The sequence below is a fragment of the Saccopteryx bilineata genome, chromosome 1 (assembly GCF_036850765.1).
Source record: "Saccopteryx bilineata isolate mSacBil1 chromosome 1, mSacBil1_pri_phased_curated, whole genome shotgun sequence".
Lineage (NCBI taxonomy): Eukaryota > Metazoa > Chordata > Mammalia > Chiroptera > Emballonuridae > Saccopteryx > Saccopteryx bilineata.
This window is the reverse complement of record NC_089490.1, coordinates 49,787,366-49,809,578: the sequence shown is the minus strand read 5'-3', so window position 1 is coordinate 49,809,578 and position 22,213 is coordinate 49,787,366. Positions and strand designations below refer to the sequence as shown.

Below are 22,213 nucleotides of genomic sequence, written 5' to 3'. Positions count from 1 at the left end.
CGATACCCTGGGCTTGCCTGGTCAAGGCACATATGGGAGTTGATACTTCCAGCTCCTCCCCCCTGTCTCTCTCTCTCTCTCCCTCTGTCTCTCTCTCCCTCACTCTCTCCTCTCTAAAATGAATAAATAAAATAAAAATTAAAAAAAAGAAGAAATAGGGGGTCCCACTAACATTGTATTCCCAACCTTGTTGCTCTAACCCAACAAGTTTGTCAAGTGTAGAAGGATTGGTTGGGTGAAGCCAGTGTGGGCCCACACTATAGTTTTTCTACAGAAGACTCAGGGAAGAGCTGCAAGAGGAAGTGGAGTAGCTGAAAAGTGAAGGCAAATCTTACAGAGATAAAAGCTTTTACAGAGCTTCTGTCAGATCTAAGCAGGAGGAAGCTGATCCTTATACACAGGTTGGCCCTTTAATACTACCCAGACACAAAAAAACACAGACACAAAGAGCAAAAAGAGCAGTAGCTGCCCACAAATAGCCCAGAGCAGGTTACAAACAACATCTGATGCCAACCTAAGAAGATCTAGTACCAACACAACTGCTGGCTACTGGCAGACAACACCAACCCTAGACTCAGTTAACTACAAAAGTAGCTAACTGAGTCTACTCATGCCCAAAAAAGGAGCCGATACACAAACAAAATGGGTAAAAAAAGAAATGCAACCCAAATAAATCAACAAGAGAAATGCCCAGAAAAAGAACTGAATGATATGGAAGTAACGAAAATACCAGATGTAGAGTTTAAAACGATTTTTAGGATGCTTAAGGATCTTAGAACAACACTGGATGGACAAAATGAGCACCTAAATAGATAACAAGCATTAAAAAAGACATTGAAATCATAAAAAAAAAACAGTCAGAAATGACAAATACAGTATCAGAAATGAAGAGTGCACTAGAAGGAATTAATAGCAGGCTGGATGAAGCAGAAGATCAAATCACAGATTTAGCAGACATGATAAATGAAAGCACAGTAGCAGAGCAGCAAAAAGAAAAGAGGTTCAAAAAGTATGAGAAAACTCTAAGAGAGCTCTGTGAAAATATGAAGATAAACAACATTCACATCATAGGATTCTTGAAAGAGAAGAGAAAGAACGAGGAATAGAGAACCTGTTTGAAGAAATCATAGCTGAAAACTTCCCTAAATTGATAAAAGAAAAAGTCACACAAGTTCAAGAAACACAGAGAGTCCCATTAAAAAGCAATCCAAGGAGGCCTACACAAAGACACATAATAAAGTTCCAAAGTTAAGAGATAAAGAATACTAAAAGCTGAAAGAGAAAAGCACTTAATTACCTACAGAGGAGCCATCATAAGGATGACATCTGACTTCTCAACAGAAACACTTGAGGACAGAAGGGATTGACAAGAAATATTCAAAGTGATGCAAAGCAAGAACCTGCAACCAAGACTTCTTTATCCAGCAAGACAATCATTTAAAATTGAAGGAGAAATAAAAAGCTTCCCAGACAAAAGAACTCAAGGAATTCATTACAATCAAATCAGCACTGCAGGAAATGTTAAGGGGCCAGCTGTAAAAAGAGCAAAGGAGAAAAGAAATTGAGAAAAAGAGGAATGTAGATTTAAAAAATAAAATGGCAATAAACAACTACATATCAATAATAACCTTAAATTTAAATGAATTAAATGCTTCAATCAAAAGACATAAGGTAGCTGCATGGGTAAGAAAAAAGGACCCATACATATGCTGTCTACAGGAGACCCACCTCAGAACAAAAGATACACATAGACTGAAAGTAATGGGATGAAAAAAGATATTTCACACAAATGGAAATGAAAAAAATCTGGGGTAGTAATACTTATATCTGACAAAATAGACTTTAAAACAAAGGCTATAGTAAGGGATAAAGAAGGTCACTACATAATGATAAAGGGAGTAACCCAATAGGAGGATATAACCATTGCAAAATGTCTATGAACCTAATATAGGAGTACCTAAATATATTAAAGCAGATTTTGATGGGCATAAAGGATGAGATCAAAAGCAACACTATAATAGTAGGAGATTTTAATACCCTACTAACATCAGTGGATAGATCCCCTGGGCAGAAAATTAACAAAGAAACAGTGGCCTTAAATTACACACTAGATTAACTGGATTTAATACATATCTTCAGAACCTTTCACCCCAAAGCAGTAGAATATACATTCTTTTCAAGTACTCATGGTACATTCTCTAGGATAGACCACATGTTAGGACAAAAATCAAGTCTCAATAAATCTAAAGAGATATAAATCATATCAATCATTCTCTCAGATCACAATGACATGAAACTAGAAATCAACTACAATAGAAAAACTGAAAAATAATTCAAACACTTGAAGGGTAAATACCATGTTATTAAATAACAAGTGGATTAACAACAAGATTATGGAAGAAATAAAACATTTCTTGAAACAAATAAAAATAAACATATAAACCCCCAAATTTATTGGACACAGCAAAAGCAGTCCTGAGAGGAAAGTTCATAGCATTATAAGCATACCTTCAGAAGTAAGAAAACTTCAAATAAACAACTTAACCCTGAATCTAAAAGAACTAAAAAAAGAACAACAAATAAAGCCCAAGGGAAATAGAAGGAAGGAAATAATAAAGATCAGACTGGAAATAAATGACTTAGGGACTAAAATAATAATACAGAAGATCAATGAAACCAAGAGCTGGTTCTTTGATGGGTAAACAAGATTGATGAAACTTTAACCAGACTCATCAAGAAAAAAAAAAAGAGTACTCCAATAAATGAAATTAGAAACAAAAGTGGAGAAATAAAACTGATACCACAGAAATACAAAGGATTATAAGAAAATATTATGAAGATCTGCATGCCAAAAAAATTGGACAACCTAGGTGAAATGGACAAATTCCTTGAAACATATATTCTTTCAAAAATCAATCCGGAAAAAATCATAAATCCTAAACAAACCAATTACAACAAATAAAATTAAAACAGTTATCAAAAACTCCCAGCAAACAAAACTCCTGGAGGTGAAGGCTTCACAGGTGAATTTTACCAAATATTCAAATGAAGAACTAACACCTATCCTTCTCAAGCTATTTCAAAAAATTCAAGAGGAGGAAAGACTTCCAAACTCCTTTTATGAAGCAAGCATAATCCTCATTCCAAAACCAGGTAAAGACACAAAAAGAAAGAAAACTATAGACCAATATCCCTGATGAACTTAGATGCTAAAATTCTCAACAAAATATGAGCAAACTGGATCCAGCAATACATGAAAAAAAATTATACATCATGATCAAGTGGGATTTATTTTGGGGAGGCAAGTCTGGTACAATATTTACAAATCAATCAATGTGATTTATCACATAAACAAAAGGAAGGAGAAAAATCACATGATTATATCAATAGATGCAGAAAAAGCATTTGATAAAATCAAGCACCCATTTATGATCAAAACTCTCAGCAAAGTGGGAATACAGGTAACATACCTCAACCAACATGATAAAGGCCATCTATGACAAAGCCAGGGCCAAAATCATGTTCAATGGGCAAAAATTAAAAGCAATTCCCTTAAGATCAGGATCAAGGCAGGGGTGTCCCCTTTCACTACTCTTACTCAACATAGTGCTGGAAGTCCTAGCCACAGCAATCAGACAAGAAAAAATAAAAGGCATCCAAATTGGAAAAGAAGAAGTAAAACTATCATTATTTGCTGATGACATGATACTGTATATAGAAAACCCTAAAGTCTCAGTCAAACATTATTATACCTGATAAATGAATTTGGCAAGGTGGCAGGATATAAAATTAATATTCAGAAATCAGTGGCATTTTTATACATCAACAATAAACTGTCTGAAAAGTAAATTAAGGAAACAATCCTTTTCACTATTGCAACAACAAAAAATGCATCTAGGAGTAAATTTAACCAAGGAAGTGAAGGACTTGTACACAGAAAATTATAAAACATTAATAAAAAAATCAAAGAAGATACAAATAAGTAGAAGCATATACTGTGTTCATGGATAGGAGGAATAAACTTCATTAAAATGTCTATATTGCCCAAGGCAATTTATAAATTCAATGCAATTCTTATTAAAATACCAATAGCATACTTCAAAGATATAGAACAAATATTTCAAAAATTTGTATAGAACCAAAAAAGAACACAAATAGCCTCAGCAATCTTGAAAATGAAGAATAAAATGGGTGGTATTACATTTCCTGATATCAAGTTATACTACAAGTCCCTTGTACTCAAAACAGCTTGGTACTGGCATAAGAACAGGCATATAGATCAATGGGACAGAACAGAGAACCCAGAAATTAACCCACATCTTTATGGTCAATTGATATTTGACAAAGGAGGCAAGAGCATACAATGGAGTAAAGACAGTCTCACTAATAAATGGTGTTGGGAAAATTGGACAGGTACATACAAAAAAATGAAACTAGACCACCAACTTACAGCATTCACAAAAATAAGCTCAAAATGAATAAAAGACTTAAATGTAAGTTGTGAAACCATAAACATCTTGGAAGAAAACATGAGCAGTAAACTCTCCAATATCTCTCGTAGCAGTATTTTTGCTGATTTATCTCTATGGGCAAGTGAAATAAAGGCCAGGATGAACAAATGGGACTATATCAAACTAAAAAAGACTATGTGTCTTTTGCACAGCCAAAGACAATAAGAACAAAATAAAAAGACAACCCACATAATGGGAGAACATATTCGCCAATAGATCTGATAAGGTTTTAATAACCAAAATTGATAAAGAATTTCTAAAACTCAACACCAGAAAGGTAAACAATCCAATGAAAAAAAATAGGCAAAAGAACTGAATAGATGCTTCTCCAAAGAAGACATACAAATGGCCAATAGGCACATGAATAAATGTTCAATGTCACTAATCATCAGAGGAATGAAAATTAAAACTACAATGAGATACCACCTCACACCTGTCAGAATGGCGCTCATTAACAAAACAACACATAACAAGTGCTGGAGACGGTGTGGAGAATAGGGGACCCTCCTGCACTGCTGGTGGGAATGCAGACTGGTGCAGTCACTGTGGAGAACAGTATGTAGTTTTCTCAAAAAATTAAAAACAGAACTGCCTTTTGACCCAGCAATCCCACTTTTAGGAATATATCCTAAGAATACCAAATCACTAATTCAAAAGAAGATATGCACCCCTATATTTATTACAGCATTCTTTACAATAGACAAGATCTGGAAGCAGATAAAGTGTCCATAAATGGATGGGTGGATTAAAAAGCAGTGGTACATATACACAATAAAATAGTATGTGGCCATGAAAAAGAAGTAAACCTTACCTTTTGTGACAGCATGGATGGACCTGGAGATTATTATGCTAAGTGAAATAAGCCAAGCTGAAAAAGACAAGTATCATATGACCTCACATGTATGTGGAATCTAATGAACAAAGTGAACTGAGGAATGGAATAGAGGCAGAGGCGGGGTCACAGGGACCACAGGGACAGCTGTCAGATGGAAGGGGGATGAGGGGATGGAATCAGAGAAGGTAAAAGGATTAGTAAAATTATATATACATAACAGAAATATAGATAGCAGGACAGCATGTCCCAGAGGAAAGTGTTGTGGGAGTTGGGGGGAGGGGGGTAAAGGGGATATAGGTAGGGACATGGGGGAGGGGAGAGTATGTTGTATTCAGTGGGATGCTTGAATCTATAATAACACAATAAATTAAAATTTTAAAAAATGAAATAAAATAGCAACATTTGAAGTTATAGAATGGTTAATAAAATACTGTTTTCTTTTGAAAAAAAAATCAGCACCAAATGCCATGTATTTATTATCTCCAAGAATAAAAATGGAGGACTACGGTAAGGGGTGGGAGGAAATGAGAAAAAGGAAAAAACATAGAAAAGGGCGACTTTTAGAAATTTGTTTTCTGTTAACATTTTCTTTACTATTTTTCAAGTTGTTTGATTTTAACCATTTTTAAAATTTTTGCATAAATTTGCTTTTTTCTTATTTAATTATTTGAGACTATTCAGTGTAGGTATAAATAAGGCATAACATTTTAACTGTGAGGTGATAAACATCTTTCTTTTCTTATTGGTTAAAGTACCAGTCATTAAATGAAATTTTATTTTCCACCACTTAAGTTTTACAAGTAAAGAACTGCCATCTTTTCTCATTCTTCCTTTCAGGGATATACTGAATTTTAGTTCATTTAATTCACTTGGAATTTTATAATCAATTGCAAATATGATCAGAAAATCAAAATTATTTTAATTTTGTTATTTTCTCACTTTGGTTTTTTTGAAAGAGACAGAGAGAGAGTCAGAGAGAGGGACAGATAGGGACAAACAGAAAGAGAGAGAGATGAGAAGCATCCATTCTTCATCACAGCACCTTAGTTGTTCACTGATTGCTTTCTCATTTGTGCCTTGATCAGGGGGAGGGCTACAGCAGACAGTGTGACTCCTTGCTCAAGCCAGCGACTTTGGGCTCAAGCTGGTGAGCCTTGCTCAAACCAGATGAGCCCGTGCTCAAGCTGATGTCTCAGGGTTTCGAACCTGAGTCCTCTGTGTCCCAGCCTGACACTCTATCCATTGTGCCACCACCTGGTCAGGCATGCTCACTGAAACTTGTCTGGTATATTTGGAAAAACAGTGGTGACATTTTAGGCACATTAGGATACATACATAACCAAACTCACAAATGAGGTATTTTTCTGAAGCAAATCTTAGTGTATGCACATTTGTTCAGGTAATAAAAGATAAGATTGCAGTTACACTAGTTTGATGGCACTTTGCCATTTTAGGGTCTTAAGTCTGATGAAAGCTAAGAGGTGTCTTTTCAGATATATGCAGCTGATCATTAACAGATTTTTATACATAATTTTGAATGATGAAATGGGTGGCAGTAATGAAATCAGGAACTCAACCTCTAGTGTAATTTCTCATAATCTTTTCTATTCTACTTTCTTTCAAATACCTACACACAAACATACACAAACAAATCCATGAATATTGTATTTTTTGCCATAATAGGCAAATACCAGTTTTACTTCTTTCTTTTATAAACTGTTTGATATCCTTTTCCAAATACCCAATGATAATATCTTTAAAATATGATATTTACTAGCCCATTTCAATTGATAACATGTCCTCCCAAAACTGGACATTTCAATATAAACAAATAAGCAAAAGTAAACATTTCACTTACACATGTGAAAAGTTACATACACAGGTCAATCTCAAAATAAACAATTATGCAATATAAAATGCATTTACACTTTATCTGAATGTTTACATTTTATATAGTTACTCTGTGGGATGATTTTTAGAAACTAAGTCACTTTTGAACAAAGTAAAATATTAGAAAATGTAATGCATAATATGTGCTCAGTAAATATTTATAGAATAAATTAATTCACATTGCCCCTAGACTTTTTATGAGATGTGTGCATGTGTGTGTGTGTGTGTGTGTGTAATTTACACAGCATTTTACCTGTGTTCCTTGTTAACAGGAATGTTTCTTCTTTACATTTAAGATTTTTTACATATTACCCTAGTAATAACACAAATACATACATCTGATATCAAGATGTTATAAAGTATTCAAAATGAATTAGTTTTTCAACTAGGGGACAAGAACCACTTGCGACTACAGATCTGTATAACTTGTATATATTCTTATTTAATCAGCTGTGAATAATTTAACCTTTTCTCAGTGATTCATGTTCACCTTTACCCAACATCAATAAAAGCAAGATTTCAAACCTCAGAGGTGTGTACCCAAGAGTTCTTGAATTGGGTATGACAAATTGTTTTTCATATTAAACAATCAGAAAAACTTTTAAATTATTTTGTCTCGATTTTATAAGATTTTTTTCTATTCTCTCCCTCATTGTCAGATTGTTAAATGTTCCAACTTTTGATTTGTCTTTCTTTATACCTGCCAGCCAACTTTATCTTTCTACATGCTTTATCTGGTCTGCTTTCAATTAGCATACAAGGTAATTATTTGCAAATATAAGAGTAAATAATCAGATTCTGAGTGAAGGCCCATGGATAAAATACTTGGTTATTATACCTTTATTTCTGAAAACTACTTTATTGCTGTCTTGTATTATTTGGGGTTGTCAGGTAGCTATATCCATATGTTAGATTTTGCTACTTTACATACAGTCAACACTGAGAAAACCCATTCTTATCTTTGGGTACATGCATTATGCTCAAAGGTTACCTGTGCGAGTCCTCTGCCTGTTGCTCCCAGATCCATTCCTACTTCTTCTCCAGCTCTCGTCTCTGGTAGCTGTGATTTAGGGCAGCACTGGAAGGTGGTCTGAAAACAAGAAAAAATAGGGTATTTCATGCAACCCTCTAGCTTTGCTTCAAATAGCAATTTTTGAGCAGTTGCCTCTCCTTTAATATTCTAGCTTCCACTGTGCAGCCACTCTCTTCATGGGTGTAGCTCTTCCCAGCTTTTGGGTTCTGATAGCATCATCTCTTCTCTGCATTTTTCCAAACTAGGAAAATGGTGCCATTCATATTACCTTCTTCTTATTGCTAATCCCTGGGTTGCCTCACCATTCTGTTTGGTTCCCTGATGCTTTAATTAACTTTTAATTTCCTAAATTAAATTCTCTCTATTTAAAATAGCTAGAGTGAAGGTGTGGACCATGACTACAACAACCCATCTACCTGCTGTGCTCCTGTTCTCAGTTCCGTGATGAGACCACCACTCAGTGCATATGGCATTTATAAATCTACAGAGAAAAAGGACTTTTTGAATAGTCTATACTTAATCACAATAAAAAGTACCAGCCTATTGTAACAGTTTTAAAGTCAGGAAACAATGTCAGATCTTAGTCAAAAAGTGAATTAATAAGCTAAAAGATTTTAACCTAAAACTGTTAAAATAATAAGATCCTATTTAAAAATACATTTTTCATTCTCAAGGCAGCCAGGGAAAAGAAGAATACAACATATAAAGGAAGGCCCATTAGATTAACATCAGATTTCTCAACAGAAACTCTACAAGCTAGAAAAGAATGGACCCCAATATTTAAAGTCCTGAAAGAGAGGAACTTTCAGCCATGGATACTATACCCATCAAAGCTATCCTTCAAATATGAAGGAGAAATAAAAACATTCACAGATACAGAAAAGATGAGGGAATTTATCATCAGAAAACCCCCACTCCAGGAATTACTAAAGGGGTTCTCCAATCAGATACAAAGAACAAAAAAAAAAAAAAAAGCCACAAGTAAAAGCTCCAAGAAGAACACAATAAAATCAAATTTAAACTGTGACAACAACAAAAAGAAAGGCGGGGGAGAGGATAAAGATTAACAGTAGCAAAGGACGATGGAGTGCAAAAGTACTCACAAAATAGTGCACTACAATGAACAGGGTAGGAACCCTTTTCATTGCTTAAAAGTAACCACCATTGAAAAAACCACCACAGAAGTACATGATTTAAAAAAGATAGCAACAGAGGAAAGATGTATGGAATACAATCAAATAAAAACAAAAGATAAAGAAATGAAAGAAAAGGATCCAACAAGACACAAAACTAACAGAAAGCAATCTATAAAATGGCAATAGGGAACTCACAAGTGTCAATAATTACACTAAATGTAAACAGATTAAACTCACCAGTAAAAAGGCACAGAGTAGCAGAATGAATTAAAAAAGAAAATCTAACTGTATGCTGCCTACAAGAAACTCATTTAAATAACAAGGATAAAAACAAATTCAAAGTGAAAGGCTGGAAAACAATACTCCAAGCAAATAACATCTAAAAAAAAGCAGGCGTAGCAATACTCATATCTGATAATGCTGACTACAAGACAACAAAAGTACTTAGAGACAAAAATGGCCATTTCATAATGGCTAAGGGAACACTGAATCAAGAAGACATAACAATTCTTAATATATATGCACCAAACCAAGGAGCACCAAAATATATAAGACAGCTACTTATTGACCTTAAAACAAAAACTGACAAAAATACAATCATACTTGGTGACCTCAATACACCACTGACGGCTCTAGATCAGTCATCCAAACAGAGAATCAACAAAGACATAGTGGCCTTAAACAAAACACTAGAGCACTTGGATATGATAGACATCTATAGGATATTTCATCCCAAAGTGACTGAGTAAACATTTTTCTCCAGTGTACATGGGACATTCTCAAGAATTGACCATATGTTGGGCCACAAAAACAACATCAGCAAATTCAGAAAAATTGAAGTTGTACCAAGCATATTTTCTGATCATAAAGCCTTGAAACTAGAATTCAACTGCAAAAAAGAGGGAAAAAATCCCACAAAAATGTGGAAACTAAACAACATACTTTTAAAAAATGAATGGATCAAAGAAGAAATAAGTGCAGAGATCAAAAGATATATACAGACTAATGAAAATGACAATACGACATATCAGAATCTATGGGATGCAGTAAAAGCAGTGATAAGAGGGAAATTCATATCACTTCAGGCAATATGAACAAACAAGAGAGAGCCCAAGTGAACCACTTAACTTCACACCTTAAGGAACTAGAAAAAGAAGAACAAAGACAACCCAAAACCAGCCGAAGAAAGGAGATAATAAAAATCAGAGCAGAAATAAATGAAATAGAGAACAGAAACTATAGAAAAAATTAATAGAACAAGGAGCTGGTTCTTTGAAAAGATCAACAAAATTGACAAACCCTTGGCAAGACTTACCAAGGAAAAAAGAGAAAGAACTCATATAAACAAAATCCAAAATGAAAGAGGAGAAATCACCACGGACATCGTAGATATACAAAGAATTATTGTAGAATACTATGAAAAACTTTATGCCACTAAATTCAACAACCTAGAAGAAATGGATAAATTTCTAGGACAATACAACCTTCCTAGACTGAATCAAGAAGAAGCAGAAAGCCTAAACAGACCAATTAGTAGAGAAGAAATAGAAAAAACCATTAAAAACTTCCCCAAAAATAAAAGTCCAGGCCCAGACGGCTATACCAGCGAATCTTATCAAACACTCAAAGAAGACTTGGTTCCTATTCTATTCAAAGTCTTCCAAAAAATTGAAGAAGAAGCAATACTTCCAAACACATTTTATGAGGCCAACATAACCCTCATACCAAAACCTGGCAAGGATGGCACAAAAAAAGAAAACTACAGACCAATATCTCTAATGAATACAGATGCTAAAATACTAAACAAAATACTAGCAAATTGAATACAACAACATATTTAAAAAAATATATAATACATCATGATCAAGTGGGATTCATCCCAGAATCTCAAGGATGGTTCAACATACATAAAACAGTTAACGTAATACACCATATCAACAAAACAAAGAACTAAAACCACATGATCTTATCAATAGACACAGAAAAGGCTTTTGATAAAATACAACACAATTTTATGTTTAAGACTCTCAACAAAATGGGTATAGAAGGAAAATATCTCAACATGATAAAGGCCATATATGATAAACCATCAGCTAACATCATATTAAATGGCACTAAACTGAAGGCTTTCCTCCTTAAATCAGGAACAAGACAGGGTTTCCACTCTCTCCACTCTTATTTAATGTGGTACTACAGGTTCTAGCCAGAGCAATCAGACAAGACAAAGAAATAAAAGGCATCCAAATCGGAAAAGAAGAAGTACGGGTGTCACTTTTTGCAGATGATATGATCCTATACATCGAAAATCCCAAAGAATCCACAAAAAGACTACTAGAAACAATAAGCCAATACAGTAAGGTCGCAGGATACAAAATTAACAAACAGAAGTCAATAGCCTTTCTATAGGCCAACAATGAAACATTTGAGAACGAACTCAAAAGAATAATCCCCTTCACGATTGCAACAACAACAAAAAAAATACCTAAGAATAAACATAACAAAGAATGTAAAGGACTTATATAATGAAAACTATAAGCCATTGTTAAGGGAAATTGAAAAAGATATAATGAGATGGAAGAATATTACTTGTTCCTGGTTAGGAAGAATAAATATAATCAAGATGGCCATATTACCCAAAGCAATATACAAATTTAATACAATTCCCATCAAAATTCCAATGACATTTTTTAAAGAAATAGAGCAAAAAATCATCAGATTTATATGGAACTATAAAAAACCCCGAATAGCCAAAGCAATCCTAAAGAAAAAGAATGAAGCTGGGGGCATTACAATATCTGACTTCAAACTATATTATAGGGCCACGACAATCAAAACAGCATGGTATTGGCAGAAAAATAGACACTCAGACCAATGGAACAGAATAGAAAACCCAGAAATAAAACCACATATATATAGTCAAATAATTTTTGATAAAGGGGCCAACAACACACAATGGAGAAAAGAAAGCCTCTTCAACAAATGGTGTTGGGAAAACTGGAAAGCCACATGCAAAAGAATGAAACTGGACTACAGTTTGTCCCCCTGTACTAAAATTAACTCAAAATGGATCAAAGATCTAAACATAAGACCTGAAACAATTAAGTGCATAGAAGAAGACATAGGTACTCAACTCATGGACCTGGGTTTTAAAGAGCATTTTATGAATTTGACCCCAAAGGCAAGGAAGTGAAGGCAAAAATTAATGAATGGGACTACATCAGACTAAGAAGTTTTTGCTCAGCAAGAGAAACTGATAACAAAATAAACAGACAGCCAACTTAATGGGAAATGATATTTTCAAACAACAGCACAGGTAAGGGCCTAATATCCAAAATATACAAAGAACTCATAAAACTCAACAACAAACAAACAAACAATCCAATTAAAAAATGGGAAGAGGACATGAACAGACACTTCTCCCAGGAAGAAATACAAATGGCCAACAGATATATGAAAAGATGCTCATCTTCTTTAGTTATTAGAGAAATGCAAATCAAAACTGCAATGAGATATCACCTCACACCTGTTAGATTAGCTATTATTAACAAGACAGGTAATAACAAATGTTGGGGAGGCTGTGGAGAAAAAGGAACCCTCATACACTGTTGGTGGGAATGTAAAGTAGTACAACCATTATGGAAGAAAGTATGGTGGTTCCTCAAAAAACTGAAAATAGAACTACCTTATGACCCAGCAATCCCTCTACTGGGTATATACTCCAAAAACTCAGAAACATTGATACGTAAAGACACATGCAGCCCCATGTTCATTGCAGCATTGTTCACAGTGGCCAGGACATGGAAACAACCAAAAAGCCCATCAATAGATGACTGTATAAAGAAGATGTGGCACATATACACTATGGAATACTACTCAGCCATAAGAAATGATGACATCGGATCATTACAGCAAAATGGTGGGATCTTGATAACATTATACGAAGTGAAATAAGTAAATCAGAAAAAAAACAAGAACTGCATTATTCCATACGTTGGTGGGACATAAAAGTGAGACTAAGAGACATTGATAAGAGTGTGGTGGTTACGGGGGGGAGAGTGAAGAGGGAGAGGGAAGGGGGAGGGGGAGGGGCACAAAGAAAACTAGATAGAAGGTGACAGAGGACAATGTATTTTGGGTGATGGGTATGCAACATAATTGAACAACAAGATAACCTGGACATATTTTCTTGAATGTATGTATCCTGATTTATTGATGTCGCCCCATTAAAAAAATAAAATTATAAAAAAAATAATAAAATAAAATAAAAATAAATAAATAAAAATACATTTTTCAAAATAAAATAGTCATAACATATTAGGTACATGTATGGTAAGAAACTGATTATAGTACATGAATATATACCAAATATTATTCTGTTTAACTGCTTATAAACAATATAAAGAATAACTTGCTTTAATTGTTCATATATTTACACTACCCACAAATTTACTATTTCCAGTGCTCTTTCTTCCCTTGTGTAGATTAAAATTTCCATCTGTATTGTGTTCCTTTTGCCTATACTACTTCCTCTAATATTTCTTGTAGTACACATTAGTTGGAGACTATTTCTCCTAATTTTTTAACTCATATAAGGTCTTTATTTTATCTTTATGTTTGCTAGAATTTTTTAGTATCCCTTTTATAGATAAATGGCCTTTCCTCAAAAAGTGAACAAACTTAAATTTTTGTTAAAAAAAATTTTCAGATGTTATCATTATTACTATATTTGTATTATTTATCTCGTTATTTAGCATTATTTGATTATTTATTTAATTATTTAAATTCAGTTGTTATTAAGGAAAATAAAATACCCGGCCCTGATGAAGTGACCAGAACCAAGCTTGGCCACATGATTCACACTTTAACTTTGTTTCTAGGGTAGTGCCTGCTAAGCATTCTTTGAATTTTTCATCCATTCCATGGTTCTGAGTTTCACTGAACAGATTTTTTCAAACACCAACTCCACCTTTGCAGAGCAAGAATAGGCCAACAGTCCTGGCTGGTTGGCTCAGTTGTAGAGCGTCAGCCTGGCGTGTAGAAGTCCCCGGTTCGATTCCCTGCCAGGGCACACAGAAGAAGCGCCCATCTGCTTCTCCGCCCCTCCCCCTCTCCTTCTTCTCTGTCTCTCTCTTCCCCTCCTGCAGCGAGGCTCCATTGGAACAAAGATGGCCCAGGCGCTGGGGATGGCTCCTTGGCCTCTGCCTCAGGCACTGGAGTGGCTCTGGTCGCAACAGAGCAACGCCTCGGAGGGGAAGAGCATCGCCCCCTGGTGGGCGTGCCCGGTGGATCCCCATCGGGCACATGCGGGAGTCTGTCTGACTGTCTCTCCCCGTTTCCAGCTTCAGAAAAATACAAAAAAAAAAAAAAAAGTAAAAAAATAAAATAAAATAAAATAAAGAATAGGCCAACAGCCTCATATGTTTCCTGGGACCTTGCTCGCATTGTCTGGAAGGTATTGAGCTGAGATAGTTTGAATCCGCTTCCCAGTGAGAGAAAATTCAAAGAACTTAACAATGTTTTATTCCAAAGGCCAGATTATCTTTCAGGTCTCCATATACTATGAACTTAACATTTTTATTATCAAGATGTTTGTTCCATTTAATTGCAAAATCAAAAGAGCTTCCCCAAGAAGCTAGTCCTTTCATGAACTGTCTGAAGAATTCATCCCAAGAACCATAGCTTGAAGTACTGGGGACATAATTATGGAAAATGGAAAAAAGATATTGCCCTATCTTTAGGATTTAAAATATCACTAATATCTTGGCTTTATTCTTGAAGATGGACTCAAGTAATTTCTCATAATAGAGGTGAGTTGCCAAAATCCTTGACAATGGAAACTGTTTCATTCTCTGATATTTTTCTGAGTCCTCACATTCAAGAACTGGGAATTCTGGATATTCACTAATGATGTGAAGAATCCAATTTGAACCAAACTTTGGACAATGTGCTAGCACTATGTCATACTTCTGGTTTCAAAGGTGTCCAAAGCTTGGAAGGAAGGTTTCTGAGCTGCACATGACGACTGGGTAAAGAATGCCCATTTCCCAGTTTGGTTAACTGGAGTTTTACAGAGCTAAGTAGAGTCAGTTGAGGACCTGGGACTGGAATTGCCGGCTGAGTTTCCTGGCAAAAAAGCAACTGCAGCGAGGCCTTTTTTAGAGGCTTCAGGTTTAGTTAATGCCACTGCAATCTTGGTGCTCTTTATCTGCTACAAGAAACAAGGCCCCAGAACTTTTAACTTGAGGATCCCAGACAGGTTGGCTAGCTGCTCTTCCTCCAAGGTGACCATGAGAGAATTGACAGCAAACTTTGCAGGTAGTGTTACTGTGGAGATCACTGCTGCCCTTGTACTTGTAAGAATATCTTGTTCTAATAAACATGAAAGCACATGAATATGTGGTATTTTAATTTTATAACATACTTTTAGTAATTAATTTTTGAGAATCATTGTTGAAAATAAAATAATTAGAATTTCAAAATTAAAACTTTTACATTCTATGTTCTCACTGTTCACTTTGTTGAGTTCTTCTTTTAATTTTGTACATAGGCACTTCAGTGTCTTCCTGTTTGTTTTTCTTAATGTTTAATAATCACAATTGCTAAAAATATTCAAAAGTTGAAGTTTTTACCACCCTACTTATTGAATATTTTGATTAAAGATTTCTAATGAATTGTGAGCAAAATGCAATAAACTCTTATAAGACTTATTTATAAAAATATTTAATACACTTATTAGACACTTAAGTTGAATATTTTTAAGAATCTGATATCATAAACAGCAAAGAGAAAAAGCATGTTCTATGTTACAGTATGTTTATAATTCAGTCACTATGTTTATATTTAAAAATATTTTTGTCTTATCAATTACAGCAGCTAATATCTTCAGTAGTTTACTGTAGCTTATTTGAATATAATTAAGAATTATATGTTCAGAAAAGCTAATTCTAGCCCTGGCTGCCTGGCTTAGCAATATAGTGTCAGCTCAACATGTATATGTCTCAGGTTAGATTCCCAGTCAGAGCACACAGGAGAAGTGACCATCTCCTTCTCCACCTCTCTCCTTCTCCATCTCCCTTCTCTATTTTTATCTCTAACTTCCCCTCCCTCAGCCATGACTCAGTTGGAACAAGTTGGCCCCAGGTGCTAAGGATGGCTCCATGGCCTCACTTCAGGCACTAAAATAGCTCGGATGGCAGCACAATGGAGCAAGGGCCCCAGATGGCCAGAGCATTGCCCCCTAGTAGGTTTGCTGGGTGGATATCAGTGAAGGCACATGTGGAAGTCTGTCTCTCTGCCTCCCTGCTAATCACTTAAGAAAAATAATAAAATAAAATAAAAAATAGAAAAGCCAATTCCAAGTTCATTTTTAATCCATTGATTTCTTCATTTAGCAAGAACATTACTTTTTTTTTCCGTTTAACCTTTTTTAATTAATATTATTAAATTTAATGCAGTGACATTGATAAATCAGGGTACATATGTTGAGAGAAAATATCTCTAGATTATTTTGACATTTGATTGTGCTGTATACCCCTCCCCCAAAGTTAAATTGCCTTCTGTCACCTTCTATCTGGTTTTCTTTGTGCCCCTCCCCTCCCCTAACCCCTCTCTCCTTCTTCACCCCCTCCCCCCTCCCCCAACCTCCCGCCCCTGTTGCCATCACATTCTTGTTCATGTCTCTGAGTCTCATTTTTATGTCCCTTCTATGTATGGATTCATCTTAGTTTTTTTTTTCTGATTTACTTATTTCACTCCGTATAATGTTGTCAAGGTCCATCCATGTTATTGTAAATGATCCGATGTCATCATTTCTTATGGCTGAGTAGTATTCCATAGTATATATGTACCAAAGCTTTTTAATCCACTCGTCCTCTGACGGACACTTGGGCTGTTTCCAGATCTTCGCTATTGTGAACAATGCTGCCACAAACATGCAGGTGCATTTCTCCTTTTCGAGCCGTTCTATGGTGTCCTTGGGGTATATTCCTAAAAGTGGGATAGCTGGGTCAAAAGGCAGTTCGATTTTCAGATTTTTGAGGAATCTCAATACTGTTTTCCACAGTGGCTGCACCAGTCTGCATTCCCACCAGCAGTGCAGGAGGGTTCCCTTTTCTCCACATCCTCGCCAGCACTTATTCTGTGTTGTTTTGTTGATAAGCGCCATTCTGACTGGTGTGAGGTGATATCTCATTGTGGTTTTAATTTGTATTTCTCTAATGATTAGTGATGTTGAGCATTTTTTCATATGCCTATTGGCCATCTGTATGTCCTCTTTGGAGAAGTGTCTATTCATCTCTTTTGCCCATTTTTGGATTGGGTTGTTTGTCTTCCTGGTGTTGAGTTTTACAAGTTCTTTATAAATTTTGGTTATTAACCCCTTATCAGACGTATTGTCAAATATGTTCTCCCATTGTGTAGTTTGTCTTTTTATTCTGTTCTTGTTGTCTTTAGCTGTGCAAAAGCTTTTTAGTTTGATATAGTCCCATTTGTTTATCCTGTCTCTTATTTCACTTCCCCGTGGAGATAAATCAGCAAATATATTGCTCCGAAAGATGCCCGAGAGCTTACTGCCTATGTTTTCTTCTAAGATTCTTATGGTTTCAGGGCCTCCACTTAAGTCTTTTATCCATTTTGAGTTTATTTTTGTGAGTGGTGTAAGCTGGTGATCTAGTTTCATTTTTTTGCAGGTAACTGTCCAATTTTCCCAACACCATTTGTTAAAGAGGCTGTCTTTACTCCATTGTATTTCCTTACCTCCTTTGTCAAATATCAGTTGTCCATAGAACTGTGGGTTTATTTCTGGGTTCTCTGTTCTGTTCCATTGATCTATATGCCTGTTCTTATGCCAGTACCAGGCTGTTCTGAGTACAACGGCCTTGTAGTATAACTTGATATCAGGAAGTGATACCTCCCACTTTATTCTTCTTTTTTAAGATTGCTGAGGCTATTCATGTCCTCTTTTGGTTCCATATAAATTTTTGGAATATGTGTTCTATATCTTTGAAGTATGTCATTGGTATTTTAATTGGTATTGCATTGAATTTATAATTGCTTTGGGTAATATAGACATTTTAATGATGTTTATTCTTCCTAACCATGAGCACGGTATATGCTTCCACTTGTTTGTATCTTCCTTGATTTCTTTTATCAATGCTTTGTAATTTTCCAAGTACAAGTCTTTAGTCTCCTTGGTTAAGTTTACTCCTAGGTACTTTATTTTTTTGGTTGTAATTATGAAGGGGATTGTTTCCTTAATTTCTTTTTCTGACTGTTCATTGTTGGTGTATAAAAATGCCTCTGATTTCTGAGTATTGATTTTATATCCTGCCACTTTGCTGAATTTATTTATCAGGTCCAGTAGTTTTTTGACTGAGACTTTAGGGTTTTCTATATACAATATCATATCATCTGCAAATAATGATAGTTTTACTTCTTCTTTTCCAACTTGAATGCCTTTTATTTCTTCTTCTTGTCTGATTGCTGTGGCTAGGACTTCCAGGACTATGTTAAATAAGAGTGGTGATAGGGGGCACCCCTGCCTTGTTCCTGATCTTAAGGGTATTGCTTTTAATTTTTTCCCATTGAGTATGATGTTGGCTGTGGGTTTCTCATAGATGGCTTTTATCATGTTGAGGTATGTTCCCTGTATTCCCACTTTGCTGAGAGTTTTGATCATGAATGGGTGCTGGATTTTATCAAATGCTTTTTCTGCATCTATTGAAATTATCATATGGTTTTTCTCCTTCTTTTTGTTTATGTGATAAATCACATTGATTGATTTACAAATATTGTACCAGCCTTGCCTCCCCAGTATAAATCCCACTTGATCATGGTGTATGATTTTTTCCATATATTGTTGGATCCGGTTTGCTAATATTTTGTTGAGGATTTTAGCATCTATATTCATCAGAGATATTGGCCTATAATTTTCTTTCTTTGTGTTGTCTTTGCCTGGTTTTGGAATCAGAATTATGCTCGCCTCATAAAAGGAGCTTGGAAGTCTTCCTTCCTCTTGAATTTTTTGAAATAGTTTGAGAAGGATAGGAGTTAGTTCTTCTTTGAATATTTGGTAGAATTCCGTTGTGAAGCCATCGGGCCCTGGACTTTTCTTTGTTGGGAGTTTTTTGATAACTGTTTCGATCTCATTTGGTGTAATTGGTCTGTTTAGGTTTTCTGATTCTTCCAGATTGATTTTTGGAAGATTGTATGTTTCAAGAAATTTGTCCATTTCATCTAGGTTGTCTAGTTTTTTGGCATACAGTTCTTCATAGTACTTTCTTACAATATTTTGTATTTCTGTTGTGTCAGTTGTTATTTCTCCTCTCTCATTTCTAATTTTATTTATTTGAGTCCTCTCTCTCTTTTTCTTGGTGAGTCTACTTAAAGGTTCATCAATCTTGTTTACCTTTTCAAAGAACCAGCTCCTACTTTCATTGATCCTCTGTATTGTTTCTTTAGCCTCTGTGTCATTTATTTCTGCTCTGACCTTTATTATTTCCTTCCTTCTACTACATTTGGGCTTTACTTGCTGTTCTTTTTCTAATTCTTTTAGATGCAGGGTTAAGTTGTTTATTTGAGCTTTTTCTAGCTTCTGAAAGTGTGCCTGTAGTGCTATGAATTTCCCTCTCAGCACTGCTTTCACTGTGTCCCATAAATTTTGAGTTGTTGTATGCTCATTGTCGTTCGTTTCTAGGAATTTTTTTATTTCTTCTTTGATCTCATTCTTAATCCATTCATTATTTAACACCCTGCTATTTAGTTTCCATGTGTTTGAGAATTTTTGAGCTTTTCTGCTGTGATTCATTTCTAGTTTCATGCCGTTGTGATCGGAGAAAGTGCTTGATATGATTTCAGTCTTCTTAAATTTGTTGAGAGCACTTTTGTGCCCTAACATGTGGTCTATCCTAGAGAATGTACCATGAGCACTTGAAAAGAATGTATATTCTGCTGCTTTAGGGTGAAAGGATCTGAAGATATCTATTAAATCGAGTTGATCTAGTGTTTCCAATAAGTCTGCTGTTTCTTTGTTAATTTTCTTTCTTGAGGATCTATCTAGTGATGTTAGTGGGGTATTGAAATCCCCTACTATTATAGTATTGCTGTTGATCTCGCCCTTTAAATCCATCAAAGTCTGCTTTATATATTTGGGTGCTCCTATATTAGGTGCATAGATATTTATAATAGTTATATCTTCCTGTTGGATTACTCCCTTTATCATTATGTAGTGGCCTTCTTTATCTCTTACTATATCCTTTGTTTTAAAGTCCAATTTGTCTGATATAAGTATTGCTACCCCAGCTTTTTTTTCATATCCGTTTGCATGAAATGTTTTTTTCCATCCTTTTACCTTCAATCTATGTGTGTCTTTTGTTCTAAGGTGTGTCTCTTGTAGACAACATATGTATGGGTCCTGTTTTCTTATCCACGCAGCTACCCTATGTCTTTTGATTGGATCATTTAATCCATTTACATTTAAGGTTATTATTGATATGTAGTTGTTTATTGCCATTTTCTTCTTTAAAGGTGTATTCTTTTTTTTGCTATATTCTTTTCCAACTTTGATCTGTTTACAACAGGCCCCTTAACATTTCTTGCAGCGTTGGTTTGGTTGTAATGAATTCCTTGAGTTGTTTTTTGTCTGGGAAGCTTTTTATTTCTCCTTCGATTTTAAATGATAGCCTTGCTGGATAAAGTAGTCTTGGTTGTAGGTTCTTGTTCTGCATTACTTTGAATATTTCTTGCCATTCCCTTCTGGCCTCAAGTGTTTCTGTTGAGAAGTCAGATGTCATCCTTATGGGGGCTCCTTTGTAGGTGATAACTTTTTTTTCTCTTGCAGCTTTTAATATTTTCTCTTTATCTCTTAGCTTTGGTATATTAATTATGATGTGTCTTGGTGTAGGTTTCTTTGGGTTTCTCTTTAATGGAGTTCTCTGTGCTTCTTGGACTTGTGAGAGTTTCTCTTGCATTAATTTAGGGAAGTTTTCAGTTATGATATGATTGAACAAAGTCTCTATCCCTTGTTCTTTTTCTTCTTCTTCAGGAACCCCTATGATGCGGATGTTATTTCTCTTCATGTTGTCACAGAGCTCTCTAAGTGTTTCCTCTGACTTTTTGAGTCTCTTTTCTCTTTTCTTCTCTGCTTTCATGTTTTCATTCCAGTTGTCCTCCAACTCGCTTATTCGATCCTCAGCTGTATCCATCCTGTTTTTAATTCCTTCCATTGTGGTCTTCATTTCTGATATTGTATTTGTCATCTCTGACTGATTCTTTTTTAATATTTCAATATCCTTTTTTATACTTGCTATTTCTTTATTTAGGTTTTCAAACTGCCCCTCCATTGTTCTAAGATCCCTGAGCATCCTTACTATCATTATTTTGAACTCTGCATCTGGAAGTTTGATTATTTCCATATCACTCAGCTCATCTCTCAAAGGTGTCTCTTGTGGTTTCATTTGGGTTGCACTCCTTTGTCTTCTCATAATGGTGTTTTATTTGTAGAGTTGTTTGAGTCTAGGCTTGGTGTTGTCTGCCTCAAGTTTTCAGTTGTGTTATTTCTACGTCTTCGTGGGTTGGTATCAGCTATTATTTGTAATCCACTTTCGGATTTGGGCAGCTTTGAAGTCTTGATTTGTTTGTTTTCTTAACAGGTGATAGTCTTGTTAATTGATCTCAGCAGGGGGCTTCCTTGAAACTGTAACCAGGAATGCTGTGGGTGTAACCTGAGACGCTGAAGGTCTCTTCCACCAACTAATCTCACTGGGGGCAGGGTTTTTTCTCAGCTTCAGTAGGGGGAGGTGTATCTCAGATC

The 22,213-nt window shown here is 35.2% G+C and overlaps 1 pseudogene; it reads right to left on the bottom strand.

The window, feature by feature from the left end:
• Positions 1–257: 257 nt before the first annotated feature.
• LOC136319211 (sulfotransferase 6B1-like) lies at positions 258–15,446 on the bottom strand (annotated as a pseudogene).
• Between the last annotated feature and the right edge of the window lie 6,767 nt (positions 15,447–22,213).